The 13,204-nt window shown below is 37.2% G+C and overlaps 1 protein-coding gene and 1 pseudogene across 17 annotated transcripts in view; one reads left to right on the forward strand and one right to left on the reverse strand.

Annotated features, from left to right (window-relative positions):
- CAMTA1 (calmodulin binding transcription activator 1) overlaps nucleotides 1-13,204 on the reverse strand; it is an 899,438-nt gene that overhangs the window by 396,519 nt on the left and 489,715 nt on the right. The window lies entirely within an intron of this gene.
- LOC309663696 (dnaJ homolog subfamily A member 1 pseudogene) lies at nucleotides 3,833-10,889 on the forward strand (annotated as a pseudogene). Its single transcript has one exon. The product of its transcript is annotated as a dnaJ homolog subfamily A member 1 pseudogene (transcript).

Raw genomic sequence — 13,204 nt, forward strand, 5'->3', positions numbered from 1 at the left:
GCTGCTCTGTAAGTCAGCAGCTGCTGATTGCTTTCCAGGAGAGGGAGCAATGATATTGAACCTTCGAGCATCTTCTTATTCCCTCTTTGTGCTCAATGACACCCATCACTGACCCACAGGTCCAAAACCCCTTCAACATCCTCGCCCTTGGCCTCTCTTTCTCTGAATCTAATCATTCCTCTTATAGATGTCTCAAGGTCGTGTCTGCCCTTCAGCTAGAGAGAATCTCAGGATGATTGAAACTTGGGGATGCTCTCTGGGACTTGGAAGGAGGGCTAGGTTCCCTGTGGGTCAGATCTCAGAGGTACAGCAAAGTACTTTAGGCTTTCTGGGAGTGCGCCTGGACCTCAGCCCCATAAGTGCAGAATTGGGAGTGGGGTAGAATTAGTTATATCCCAGAGGGAGAAATATGTAACTGTTAGAAATGTGAGAGGCTTGTCAATAGCACACCGTATCAGCTACCTAAATTGTGAAACCTAAGTCAGGATTCCATTTGCTCTATGATAATTTAAAAGCACAACTCTCTTTCTTTCTCACTCTTTCCTTTTTCACTTCACTCATAGCTTATTCATTCATTTGGTTAAGAATTATTGGGAGCAAACGTCTAAAAGACACCTGGGTGCCATGATTAAAAGAAACAACAATGCCTTAGCTGGAAATTTTGGTTGAGGACCATGGACAGCACCATAAACTATGCGGACCATGGACAGCGCCGCGGATACACACTACCCCTGTGCACAGACCAGCCTCCCAGGTCCCTGTCTGGTCCTGGGAGCTGTAGTCTTTGACCCAGATAGGGTTCCGTCCAGGGAGCACCATGGTCGGCCATCCTCTCCAGAGCTGGCAAACAAGGAGCTGCTGTTGGGAAATCCTTCTGTTGAAGCACTCTGGCTTCTAGTACAGGAAGAGCTGCCATACACGTGGAGACGAACAGATTTGTGGGGGGTCCCAACTAGAGAACAGCACCAAGGGACACAAGCAACTAGAAGGCAGATGCCAGCATCTACGCTGTCCATCCCTGGGAATGCATCCCTCCCAAGAGAACAAGCTTCTTGTCCTTGCAAATAATCTCCTCTTGGGAATATTTGGGTTCATTGCCCAGCCTGCCCTGAGTGGGAGTTCATATTCCTGACAAAAAAAAAATGCCTTCAGAGCATGGAACACTTTAATTAAGTGGTCATTTGTTGTCTCCAACAGCTCTCTCTGCCCTCATATGATTCCCTGCCCTGCTTCCTAACTGCCTACCCAAGAATGACAGATGGCTACAGCTAAGCAACTCACCTTCCCAGCCCGTCTTTCTGTTTTTTCATATTTACTGTCTCCCCACATACTTCTTCCCTAGCACATCAGGTTAAATTTATTTTAAAAAATTGTAAGGACATCTAAGATTCTTGAGGGCAATTTGATAATGTGTATCAGAATGAGCCTACCCAAACTCTGGTTATAATAATATGGAGTAAATATGATATTATCCCCTTCAATCCAAACTCTAAGCTTGGTATCCAGAAAATATCTCCACTCTCCTATACACAGTGTCTGAAGAAGGGCTGCCCAATGCAAGAAGATCCAACAGGGTTAGAGGAAGATGCTTAAAGAGGATGTCTTCAACTGCAGATCAGGCAAAGCCTGCAGAGTTTAATTAATCACAACAGAGAGCACATGCCCTGAGGTGCAAAACCAATCCACTTATGTTTGGGACAAAGGAAACAGGATAACAGACTGGCATCAGAGAACTGCCAGGATTCAAGGCTGGTCCAGAGAACTGGATGTGGGAGAAGGTCAGAGAAGAGGATAGAAGACATTGAATTGATAGCATCCCTGAAGCTTCTTATTTCTATTGGCTGGGGAGAAGTAAAGGTTCATGGAAACATTCAACTCCCTGTGGTAAGGACCTTGACTGTGATTCGGGGGAAATTCCTGCTAACCAGAAACACTGCCTTGGACTGTCCCCTTTAGGAAATTCCTTCAAAGATAGGTTAGGAACAACAAGAGGAACCAAAATCAAATGAGTATAACAATACAGAAAAAAGTAGAAGCAAAATAGAAATAAATGGATTTAGAATACCCACCAGAAAAATGTCATGGAGCCACTAAAAATTGCTGAAAAACATTATCATGAACTCAAAAATATTAATAAAACAAATGTCTCTTTAAAACAAAACCTCAAAGCAGAGATGCACAATCTCAGGAAAGGTACAGCATGGCATCAAAGGGGAGTAAAACAAGAGTAGGCAGAGCTCAGGAAAGAAGTAGAAAAACAAAATAAAGCCATTAGAGACATGAAGTCATATTGGAAACAGACTGAACGAAAGCAAACCTGCTGAAAAGACAATAAGGGACAGAAAGGATGGCATCTGGAAAATGAGCAAAAATGAATGGAATTAGTTCTGGCTCTGGGCAAGATGAAGTGACCACACAAAGAAGCTATAAAACCCAGAGCGATGCTGGACAGCAATTCGAGGACTCTGAAAAGGAAATAGTAGCAGACAGACTGGGGAAGAAGAACCAGAATTAGAAGCGCTACAGAAGCAGCTATGAACCACCATCTTTCCTCATCTTTGAGCCTGAACTCAAGACAGCCTGAAACTAGGAATGGGGCACTAGCATGTGGAAAGAGAGAGCCCAGGAGAGCCTATCTAGTTGTAGCTCAAGAAGGAAGCAAAGGGGGCTTCTGATACTTAGGGAGAGTAAAGGAAATGTCCCACTCTTCTTTTTTCTGTTCCCTATACCCCAGGCCCCTGGCAATCCTGTGGTGGTGATGGTAGAAACAGCAGGGCCCACAGGTGCCTAAAACCATGAGGGAAGGGAAACTTCATCACCACTAGGAATATTTGTGGGCCCAAGAGGGTGTGGCAAACCCCTGGTGCTTTTCTCTCTCCCTCTCTCTCTCTCTCTCTCTGTGTCTCTCTGACCTATGGCTGTAGCCCTTGAGGTAGACAGTCATCGGATCTGCCCAACAGAGCAAGGTTAGTAAAGCCCCAGGTTTCTGGCCAGAGGACTGAAAAGGTGAAGCCCAGGGAGATGGTGGAGAGGGAGAATCCCATTAGGTTGTTCATGAATTCCTAGACTCACCCTCAAGCTGTGTACACATGGATCTGATCCTAAATAGCATGCCAAAGACTTTGAGGTAGACTGTCCCAGACTGGCCACTGGGCAGTCCACACACAGGACAGCTCCTGGTAGGACATAAAGTCTTTGAAACAACCAATGTTGAAATCACAACTCACAAAATGTGGTTGGAACTTATAGCTTGAACCCAACTATGTTGATTGTCTGCTAAAGCAAAAATATCCAACATTTCCCTTGGGATTTAAACAAGACCCAGAGACTCATACCATAATAGTTGAAATGTACAGAATATAACCCAAAATTGACTGGTATAATAAGAACTAGAAAAATCTCAACTTTCATGGGAAAGATACGTAGATGATGAAGTTACCTGACAAAGACAGTTATTATAAAATTATTCCAAGAAGTAAGAGTAAACACTCTTAAAATAAACAGAAGCATAGAAAGTACCAGAGAATAAGTAGAGAATATGAAGAAGAAATAAATGGGAATTTTAGAACTGAAAAGTAACATAAACCCAAATAGAAAACTCATTGGGTGGTTAAACAGCAAAACGGACATCTCAGAAAAAAAAGAGTTAAGTGACCTTAAAGATAGAACAATTGGAATTAACTCATCTGAAAGACAGAGAGGAAAAAGATTGAAAAAAGAAAAATCAGAACCTCAGGGAACTGTAGGACTATTGGTTTACCTTTTGTGTCATTAGAGTTTTGGAAGGAGATGAGAAAGACTGTGGTGTGTGTGTGTGTGTGTGTGTGTGTGTGTGTGTGTGTGTGTATATATATGTAAATATATATATTAGTAAATAATGGTTGAAACTTCCCAGATTTGGCAAAAGATATAAACTTACAGATTTGAGAAGTTGAATGAACTACAAACAGGATAAATCCAAGAAATCTATAATAAGACACATAAAAAAATAAATAAATAAATAGTAAGACACATCATAATCAAACTGCTGAAAACTAAAGACAAAGAAAAAAGATCTTGAAAGTGGCCAAAGAAAAAGTGACACATTACTTATAGGCAGGGGTCAGCAAACTATGGTCCATGCGCCAAATCTCACTGTCTGTTTTGGTAAATAAAGTTTTATTGAAACATAACTATAACTATCCCTTTATGTATTGTGTATAACTGCTTTAGTGTCACAATGGCAGAGTTAAGTAGCTGTGACAAAGCCATATGGCCTTCAAAGCCAAAAATATTTAATATCTGGGCCCTACACAGAAAAATGCTGCTGACCCCTGTTATGGGAAACAGAAATTTGAATGACTCCAGATTTCTCATCAGCAATCATGGAGGCCAAAAAGAAGTGAACTAACATTTTTTAGGCAGTGAAAGAAAAAACTATTAACCCAAGATTCTATATATATCAAAAAAATACCCTTCAGGAATGAAGGAGAAATAAATCCAATATCGGATGAAGAAAAACTAAGACAATTAGTTGCCAGCAGACCAGCTTTAAAAAACTGCTAAAAGAAGTTCTTCAGATAGAAGGGAAATTACATAACAGAAGGAAAATTGGAACAACAGTATTGAAGGAAGAGCAACAGAAATGGTAAACATCTGGGTAAATATAAAAGACTATTTTCCTCTCGAGTTCTTTAAAAATCTTTTGATGGTTGAAAGCAAAACTCGTAACACTCTCTAAAGGGATTTTCAATGTATATAGTTGTAATATATTTAACATAAAACAAAATATGAATCGAGGAGAAAAAGGACCTATTTGGTGGCAGGACTTCTATAGTCTACCTGAAATGGTAAAATATTGATTATAAGTAGATTGATTCTAAGAATTATACTGTAATCCATAGAGCAACCACTAAAAAACTGTACAAAGAGTATAGCCAAAAAATACAATAGATAAAATAGAACACGAAAAAATTTCAAATAACACAAAAGGCAGGAAAGGGAAAACAAAAGGACAAAAACATAAGAAATAAACAAAAAACAAATAATAAAGCAAACCAATAAGTATATTAAATATAAATTGTTTAAATGCACAAATTAAAAGACAAGAGATTTTCAGAACAGATAATAAAAAATATGACCCACCTATATACTGTTTACAAAAACTCACCTCAGTCATAACAGTATGGGCAGATTAAAATTTAAAGGATGGAAGAAGATATACTATGTAAACACTAGGCAAAGTAAAGTTTCAGTGACTATATTACTATCAGAAAAAGTAGATTCAGAGCAAAGAAAATTATCAGGGATAAAGAGAAACATTACATAATGATAAAAGATCAATTCACCAAGAAGACATAACCCCAAATGTGTATGCACCTAACAAGAGAGCTTCAAAATATATGAAGCAAAACCCAAAAGAACTGAAGGGGAAAATAGACCAATTGACAACTGCAAATGGAGACTTCAATACTATTCTCTAACTAATAAATAGAATGAGTAGACAGAATATCAAGAAAGACACTAATAAAAACTGAATAACATATCAACCAATAGAATCTAATTGATATTTAGAGAGCATTCCACCCAACAACAACAGAATATACATTCTTTTTAAATGTACATGGAATATCCACCAAAAAAGACCATATGCTGGGTCATAAAACAAACCTTAAAATGTAAAAGAATTGAAATAAAACAAAGTGTGTTCCCTGATGGTAATGGATTTAAACCAGAAATCAATAACAGGACCATAACAGAAACATCTTCAATACTTGGAAGTTAAAAAGAAAACTGTTCTAAATAATCCACAGGTGAATCCATAGGTGAATCCAGAGAAAGTCTCAATAGGAATTAGAAAATATTTTCAATTAAATAAATGGTTAAAATACAGCATATCAAAATCTGTAGGATGAAGCTAAAGCAATACTTAAAGAGAAATTCCTAGTATTAAATAAATGCTTAGAGTAGAAAAAAGTTCTCAAATCAATAATACAAGCCTCTACCTTAAGAAACTAGTAAAGTCAGAGCAAATTAAACCAAAGTAGGCCAAACGAGGGAGATAATAAATGTAAACATGACTTGCAAATGAAACTGAAAACAGAAAAACAACAGAGAAAATCAATGAAACCAAAAGCTGGTTTTTTTAAAGATAAATAAAAATAATAAACCTCTTGCAAACTTAACAAAGAAGACAAAAACTACCTATATCAGGAATAAAAGAAGAAATAGATAACCTGAATTGTTCTCTAACTACTAAATAAATTGAATTGGTAGTTTAAAACCTTCTGAAAAAGAATTCTCTAGACCTAGATGGTTTTGCTGGCAAATTCTACCAAACATTTAAAGATGAAATGATATTGATTCTACACGATCTCTTCCTGAAAAGAGAAGAGGAGATACCACTCTTCAACTTATTTTATGAGACTAGCATCACCTTGATACCAAAACCAGGCAGAGATAGTACCACAAAGAAAACTACAAATCAATATCCCTCAGGGACATAGATGCAAAAATCCTCAATAGAATATTAGCAAGTCAAATTCAGCAACATATAAAATGGATAATATACCATAAACAAATGAATTTTATCCTCAGAATGTAAAGCTGGTTCAATATCCATAAATCAATGTAATCCACCATATTAACAGTTTAAAAAAGAAAAACCATATGATAATATCAATTGATGCAGAAATAGCATTTGAAAAAATTTAACATTCATTCATGAAAAAAAAGTCTCAGCAAAATAGGAATAGAAGGGAACTTCCTCTTCCTGATGAAGGGCATTTATAAAAACCTACAATTAATATCATACTTAATGGTGAAAACCTGAAAGCTTTCCCTCTAAGACTGGGAACTACACAAGGACTCTCACACCTATTCAGCATTCTATGGAAGCTTTAGCCATTGCAATAAAGCAAAAAGAAATAAAAGTCATATAAATTGGAAAGGAAGGAGTAAAACTGTCACTATTTTCACACAACATGATTGTCTACATAAAAAATCCCAAGAAATATATCCCCAAAATTAACACTCTTAAACCTCACATGAGCTTAGCATGGTCACAGGTACAAGGTCAACACGTAAAAATCAATTGTATTCCTATACACTAGCAATGAACAACTGGAAACCAAAACATTTTTTGAATATAATTTACAATAGTTCCAAAAATTTGAAATATTGCATTAGCCAAAAAGTTTATTCTGGTTTTTCCTTAAGATGTTAAGGAAAAACCCAAATGAACTTTTTGGCCGACTCAATACTTAGGTAAAAATCTAACAAATTTTTACAGGATCGGTATACTGAAAACTACAAAATACTGGTGAAAGAAATCAAAGCAGACCTAAATAAATGTAGATACACATCACAGTCATGGATGAGAAGACTCAACATAGGAAAGATTTAAATTCTCTGCAAAGGGATGTATAGATTTAATGCAGTATCAATCAAAATCCAGCAGGAATTTTTGTAGCTATAGACAAGCTGAATCATAAATTTATATCAAAAGCAAAGAACTCGAATAGCCAGAACAATATGGAAAAAGAAAAATCACATTAGAGAAATTAAACTACATGCTTTAAAGACATTATAAACCTACAGTAATCAAGACAGTGTGGTATTGGTGAAACAATAGACATGGATCAATGGACAGAATATAAAGTTCAGAAAGAAATCCTCATTGATTTTGATAAAGGTGCAAAGGCACTTCAATGCAGAAAGGACAGTTTTTCAACAAGTGGTGTTGTAACAATTGGTTATCCATATGCAACAAAAAAATAGGAAACTTGACCTAAACCTTTATATAAAAATTAACTCAAAATGGATCATAATCTAAATTAAATACATAAAATCATACAATTTTTAGAAAGGAACATAGTGGGGAAATAATTGCGACCTCGAGCTAGGCAAAGATTTCCTAGACAAAACACCAAAAGTAAGATGCACTTTGAAAATGATAAATTGGACTTCAATGAAATTTCAAAACTTTTGTTCTGTGAAAGGCACTCTTAGGATAATGAAAAGTCAAGGTACAAACTGGTAAAACAAAAATTGTCAAATCACATTTATGACTCAAAAAACGCAATTAAAAATGGGCAAAAAAATTGAACTGAAGCACTGCTAAAGAGGATATAGAAATGGCAAATAAGCACATGAAAAGCTGTTAACATCATTAGCCAGTAGAGAAACACAAATTAAAACTACAATGAAATACCAACACACATCTTGTAGAATAACTAAAAAATAAATAAAAATTAAAAAATAAAACCCCAAACAATAAGAGTGGTTTATCTGCTTCTTATAAGGTTAATCAAACATTTACCATATGACACAACAATCTCACTCCTGGGTATTTACCCTAGAGAAATAAAAACTTATGTTCACACAAATACCTAATCACAAAAGTTTGTAGCAGCTCTGTTCATAATCAGCAAACATGAGTCTATTCAGCAAATGGGTAAACAACAGTGGTTCATCCACACAGTGGAATTCTACTGAGCATAACAACTTGGATGAATCATAAGACATTACGCGGAATGAAAGAAGCCAGTCTCAAAGGTTCCATACTGTATGATTCCATTTGTAAGACATTGTGAAAAAGACAAAACTATGGCAACGGAGCACAGATCAGTGGTTGCCGGGGTTTCAGGGTGGGGTAAAGGTGTAACTACAATAAAAATACCAACCAGGGCTTGCTTTTAGGTCTGGACAATCATTCTAAAGTTCATTAGAAAAATAAACAAGTAAGAGCTGCCAAGAACATTCTGAAAAAGATAAGTAATAAAGGTGGATTTGCTCTATGAAAATGAAAATGTATCATAATTTGGAGTGTAACAGTGGAGTATGAGTAAACAGACAAATCACTGAAAAACTATAGACCATCCCAAAATAGATCCAAATACAACTGGGAATTTAGTATATGGCAGAGAGGGGACGTGCCCATCAACAGGTTAAAAAGTGGATTAATTCAATAAATAGTTTGGGGACACTTGAGTATCTCTGTGGGGAAGAAAAAACTGTATACTGACTCTATTCCTTCTACCTTAATAAATTCCAAATCAATGAAAGATTTAAAGTAAGAACAAAATGAAACAATTAAAGTACTAGAATAAGTTTTTTGTAATTTTAGAGTAAAAAAAAAAAAAAGCTTTTTTCACTATGTCACACACTTTGGAAGCCATAAAAGAAAAGACTAATAAATTGGACTATTTAAATGTTTTGGGGGGGAACTTTCCAGAACGCTCGGTGAAAAGGCAGAGGAGCAGCGGCTGCCCGAGCTGTGCACGGCAACCTGCTCCTTCCCGCTCCCCCACACCAGCATCGGTCTGCTCACCAGCTGTAGGAAATGGTGAAAGAAACCACTTATTATGATGTTTTGGGGGTCAAACCCAATGCCACCCAAGAAGAATTGAAAAAGGCTTACAGGAAACTGGCCTTGAAGTACCACCCTGATAAGAATCCAAATGAAGGAGAGAAGTTTAAACAGATTTCTCAAGCTTATGAAGTGCTCTCTGATGCAAAGAAAAGGGAATTATATGACAAAAGAGGAGAGCAGGCAATTAAAGAACGTGGAACAGGTGGCAGTTTTGGCTCCCCCGTGGACATCTTTGATATGTTTTTTGGAGGAGGAGGCAGGATACAGAGAGAAAGGAGAGGTAAAAATGTTGTGCATCAACTCACAGTAACCTTAGAAGATTTATATAATGGTGCAACAAGAAAACTAGCTCTGCAAAAGAATGTGAATTGTGACAAATGTGAAGGCCGAGGTGGTAAGAAAGGAGCAGTAGAGTGCTGTCCCAATTGCCGAGGTACTGGAATGCAAATAATAATTCATCAAATAGGACCTGAAATGGTTCAGCAAACAGTCTGTCTGCATGGAGTGCCAGGGCCATGGAGAGCAGATCAGTCCTAAAGATAGAGGTAAAAGCTGCAATGGAAGGAAGATAGTTCAAGAGAAGAAAATTCTAGAAGTTCATGTTGACATAGGCATGAAAGATGGCCAGAAGATAACATTCCATGGTGAAGGAGACCAAGAACCAGGACTGGAGCCAGGAGATATTATCATCATTTTAGATCAGAAGGACCATGCTGTTTTTACTCGACAAGGAGAAGACCTTTTCATGTGTATGGACATACAGCTTGTTGAGGCATTGTGTGGCTTCCAAAAGCCAATATCTACTCTTGACGACCAAACCATAGTCATCACTTCTCATCCAGGTCAGATTGTCAAGCATGGAGGTATCAAGTGTGTGCTAAATGAAGGCATGCCAATTTATCGTAGACCATATGAAAAGGGTCGCCTAATCATTGAATTTAAGGTAAGCTTTCCTGAGAATGACTTTCTCTCCCCTGATAAACTCTCTTTGCTGGAAAAACTCCTACCTGAGAGGAAGGAAGTAGAAGAGACTGATGAAATGGACCAGGTAGAACTAGTGGATTTTGATCCAAATCAGGAAAGACAGCACCATTACAATGGAGAAGCATATGAGGATGACGAACATCATCCTCAGTGTGGTGTTCACTGTCAGACCTCCTAATGCGGCCAGTGAATAACACTCACTGCTGGCATGTTATTTGCAGCAGTGACTGAGTGAAGCACTATAATCATAATATGCTCACTACTTGCTACTGTTTGTTTTAATATTCAACTATAGTAGTGATTTAGAAGTTAAATGAAGAATAAACTCGAATATAAAAGCTCAAAAAAATGTTTTTTGAACAGGTAGAATAAAAAGTTTTTTAATCAAATAAAAACTTAGAAATTATTTAAGATACATATTACAGAAAAAAGGGCTAATTTCTGTAATATATAAAGAGCTTCTCCTAACCAATAAGAAAAAGACCAACAATCTAATACAAAATTTTATAAATAAGTGAATACATAGTTCATAGAAAAAGAAAATACATTCAACTTTCTTTTTTTTTTTTTTTTTAAGAATTTATTTATTTATTTATTTACTTATTGGCTGTGTTGGGTCTTTGTTGCTGCGCACGGGCTTTCTCTAGTTGCGGCAAGCGGGGGCTACTCTTCGTTGTGGTGCACAGGCTTCTCATTGCAGTGGCTTCTGTTGTTGCGGAGCACACGCTCTAGGCGCGCGGGCTTCAGTAGTTGTGGCACGTGGGCTCAGTAGTTGCGGCTCACGGGCTCTAAAGCGCAGGCTCAGTAGTTGTGGCATACGGGCTTAGTTGCTCCGCGGCATGTGGGATCTTCCCGGAGCAGGGATTGAACCTGTGTCCCCTGCATTGGGAGGCGGATTCTTAACCACTGCACCACCAGGGAAGCCCTCAACTTTCTTAATAAGATAAATGCAAAGTAAAACTATAGGCTAACTCCTTGTATATGCCAGAACCACATTAATAAAACAGTACGATAGTATAATGTTTAGGTAAGAATGTGAGGAAACAGACACCTTCATATGATGTTACTTGGAATGTAATTTAATTCAGCATTTATCTATCAGCAGAGTGTTGATTAAATCAAGTGTGGTACGTTCATTCTGTTGACTACCAGCTCCCAACTCAAGTCTTTTCCTCGCTGTCGTAAAGGAAAGCTTCTCCCCTGGAGTTCCACAGGGACCCTTGCTCCATCAGCTCTTTGCTCGTGGATCACCCTCTCAGTGGGTCTTTCCTAATCTCCCAATTTAAAATTGCACCCACTTCCTATGCCTTTTTTTTTCTGCTTTATTTTTCTTAATGATGCACACCACCATCTGACATACTATATACATTTTTTCATAATTTACTGTCCATCTCTCCTCTCCAGAATGTGTATCAGAAAGGGCTACTCTGTCTTTGGCACCTAGAATGATGCTAGGCACATAGTAGGTGCTCAATAATACTACTTACTAAGAATGAGGCAGCTCTTTACGTACTAATGGAAACCAATCTAATACAAGTTATAGTGTTACACTGAAAAAGCAAGATGCAATATGTGTATGAAGTATGCTACATTTGTGCAAGAGAAAAGAAAGGAAAAAGTGTCCATCGCTGGAAGGATCGATGAGAAATTGTAACATGTTGGCCTCTGGGGAGCTGATTGGGTGAGGCAGGGTGGGAAGTGGGGAAGGGAGACTTACTTTTTACTGTATAGCTTTTCTACCTTTTCAATTCTTTATCCTGTATTATTCCTTCAAAGTTTGCATAATTTATAGTTTAAAAATATATAACAATATGGGACCTCCCTGGTGGTCCAGTGGTTGAGACTTTGCCTTCCAATGTGAGGTGGGGGTGGGGGGTGCGTGTTTGATCCCTAGTCGGGGAGCTGAGATTCCCACATGCCTCCTGGCCAAGAAGCCAAGACATAAAACAGAAGCAATGTTGTAACAAATTCAATAAAGACTTTAAAAATGGTCCACATTCAAAAAAAAAATCTTTAATAAAAAAATATGTAACAATCTTAAAGATATGGAAGTCCTCTAACCTATAATCACTTCTAGAAATTTATCCTAAGTACATAAAAACTGTTCAAGGATAATCATTGAAGTATGGATAGAAAAAAATCTGGAAACAACATAACTAGATTATGTTGTAGGTTAAGTCCCTGCAAGGAACTACTGTACAGCTGTTAAAATATATTTATCTGTGTTGATTTAAAGTTCACAGTATATTGCTGGTTAAAAATGATACTTTTTTAGAGTGTGTGTGAAAATGTGTGTGTGTGTTCACTGGATTTAGGGGGGACGTTTACTATCTATACATTTGTATACTGGTTGCATTTTTATAATAAATTACTTTTGAGATCAAAACAAAGACAATGAAAAAAATAAGGTCACTTCTTCAACAGAAAATTTTATAAGATGAAACATGCAAAATAAGGTGTTTCTCTTTATAATTACTTTAAATGTTTCTTTAAATTTCCAAGCTGCATAAAAAAAAAACAAAAAAACAATGACAATGAAAATATTTTCATGTTGGAGAAAATACAATGTCTCTTTCACTCACACCTTGCAGTAATGAAGGCCATGCTCTTTAACCAAGAAAGAAAGTGCTCTCGCCATGATCTCAGCTATTAATTTTGGGCATAAGACAGCAAGAAATCAAGTAATAATGAGTGTGGTTAAAATAGTTAACATTTACCTCATGTTTAATTTGTGCCAGGAACTGCTCTAAATAAATGCTTTTATGTGCAGGAACTCATAGAATGCCCCCAACAGCACCAAGAGGGAGGAGACAAGGATACACCCCACTCACAGATGAGGAAGATGAGACAGAGTTTGTTCAAAGTCAT

Source organism: Balaenoptera physalus, assembly GCF_965194825.1.
Source record: "Balaenoptera physalus genome assembly, chromosome: 1".
NCBI classification, from domain to species: domain Eukaryota; kingdom Metazoa; phylum Chordata; class Mammalia; order Artiodactyla; family Balaenopteridae; genus Balaenoptera; species Balaenoptera physalus.